This window comes from Telopea speciosissima, chromosome 6 (assembly GCF_018873765.1).
Source record: "Telopea speciosissima isolate NSW1024214 ecotype Mountain lineage chromosome 6, Tspe_v1, whole genome shotgun sequence".
Lineage (NCBI taxonomy): Eukaryota > Viridiplantae > Streptophyta > Magnoliopsida > Proteales > Proteaceae > Telopea > Telopea speciosissima.
Genome location: NC_057921.1, coordinates 35,946,413 through 35,949,231, shown reverse-complemented (window position 1 = coordinate 35,949,231; position 2,819 = coordinate 35,946,413).

Sequence of the window (2,819 nt, the reverse complement as noted above, 5' to 3'; positions counted from 1 at the left end):
ACAACATTCTCAATACCCACATCTTTTTCCACTACTTCCTTTAACAATCAGAAATATATTTTGCATCCTTTATCTCTTTGATGCATCCACATTTGAGGAACACCGCCCTCCATCACAATAAACCATGAAATTGATGATGGACTTTCAGAGGCCCACCATCCATCTCGCCATTATAGTCACCCCATATGTCTCCCACATATTCCTCATCTCACTAATGTACTCATCAATCTCACTCTTTTGTTGAGGTAGATAAACATTCATTACCTCATAGGGGTGGGGCCCTTAATCCTGGGCCACCTCGCAATGGTATCTATCATGGGGGGCCTCAGGCGATGTTCTTTGGATGGTATGGTATAGCATCCACTTAGCTATCGATTCTTTAACCAATCCCTTCATCCCCTTCCATGCTCCTTTGATTCTGGGTTGATCGCTTCCTTTCTTCTTATGCAATTTAGGATCGGATGTTGATGGTGGTACTGGCATCTGTAGAGGTGTTGGGGTTGCCCTCACACTTTGTGATCTTTTAAAAGGATTTAAAGTTCTAGGACCTCCGAATCGCCACTCCTCCACTACCCCCTACTGTTTGTCTCTGCGATCATCTTGAAAACTTACTCGCTCCTCAAAACAGTCCGCCTAAAATCCCTAGCCTCCTCTCTTGTTTGTATGTCATCGGCACTGCAATGTCATCATCATCAGAGGAGTCATCATCATCATCATCATCATCATCATTGTATCGTCTTCCTCCTCCCATCGAACTCCTCATCGTATCCTCAAGTTGTTCTCTTATCCTTTGCTTGTCGCCTTCCTCTTCTTTCTTCCCCTCAAACTATCACCAATCTCCCCGGCTACTTCAAGGGACCATATGACAACCTACAACATCTTTAGATCCTCCATGATGTTGTTTAAGTCTACTGGACCCACCTCCCATAAATTGCATGTGACAATAGTTACATATAGATTTTCTCTTATCCCCATCAATGGGAGTACCATGTAACCATGCAATGTCACCCCTATCTTTGGCTGGCTGGTCTCTCTTGTTCCCTCTGTTCTCTTTGTTCCCTCCGCCCCTTTTGTTGACTACTTTACCCCACCTTTTGCTTGCCCTTCGCACGTTGTCTATCACGATCCGCCATAATGATACTTGTTTACTGCAATGTAAGTAACACAAATAATTAAAAAACTTAATGTAGATGCACTTCAATTGACACTTTTAGATTACTAATACACTTGTATAGTTATTTAATATTTTTCCCCTAACCCTTATATTTTTCACATAATTAAAACCAATTTTTTATATATAATGTTAATATAAGTATTGACATAACACAACAAAACCAAAAATTAGTAAACATAATATACATGTAATGCATCTCAAAACATATAGAAATAACTTTCATATTTTTTCATTATTTTTTAAACTTAAAACTCATATTTTTCCTTATTTATTTCTGTTTTTTTTATTTTTTATATATTTTTCTTAATTTTCGAAAATTAAAAGAATTATTTAAGAGCAGAAAAATAAATCCGACACTGTGAAGCCTTAGATCGGCCATTGGTGTCTAACATATATTTAATTCATTACCATCTAAGTCATATTACCCCTAATTATTTCCTATTTTAGTTGTAGGAAAATGAATTTTTAAAATCAGAAAAAAAATAAAATAAATACATATGGGAAAAAAATTTCGACACCGTGAGGCTGTAGATCGGCCTCCGGTGTCTAACATATATTAATATCATCAACATCCAACAACATTTGTACAAAATTTTTAAAAAAAAAATAGTTTTAGAGAAATAGAATTTACCTTAAATAATGAAAATAGGGTTGGATGATGAGCTTAGATGACCCTCTGACGTCTTCCCGGAGACAAGGAGCTTCAACAATGCTTGGATGAGGCTTGGAAGGGAGGAAGAAGAGAGAAAATTTGAATTTCACCAGCTCTCGGTCGAAATATCGACCAAGAGCTGCGAAATATGGAATTATAAGGCTCTTAATGTGATACTATTTGTCACTTTTACAATATCTCGCGATATATCGTGAGATCTCGCGATATATCGTGAGATCCATGATATATCGTCGATATATCACGATATATCGACGAGATATTGTATTTTTATGTTTCGGAAGTGTTTCGTATCTCGGACATATCGAGATTCACGAAATATGGCGATATATCGCCGATATTTCGCGAGATTTTATACCATGGATATGGCCAAATACCCCCCGAGATGGACCCCCGAAATATTGCAGAAAAAATGCAATATTTCGGGCATATTTCGCGATATCTCGGATATTTCGGATATCTCGGTAGGCCCGAGATACCGATATATCGCGAGATATAATACTATGCTCACGTGTCATCCAGAATTTTAGTTGAATCTCCATAATTACAAATCTGCCATCCATTTAACAATTTCAGTTTAATTACAATTCTGCCACCGTCCTTATAAACTTCATTGTATTTACAATTGTGCTATCAATGTTCTCCAAACCACAACCCAACCGAATTCTTTTAGTTACAATCCACAAGCTGCTCTGGCCTATAACTGTGAAAGTGTTGCATCAAGTGTTTTCTCCTCATGGATTTGTTGAAAAGATCAAGATATTTCATCAGTCTGCTATTGCTTATGTCCAGTATCAATCACTCCTGAGTGCAGTTTCAGCAAGGAATATTATTTGAGGCCGTAATATTTATGATGATTGTTGTACACTGAAGATCCAATTTTCATGCCTAAGTGAGGTACAATTGAACTACAAACGGCCAACGGGTTTCAAGAACACATACGTGCCTTCAGCACAAAAAGACAGTAAAATTGTG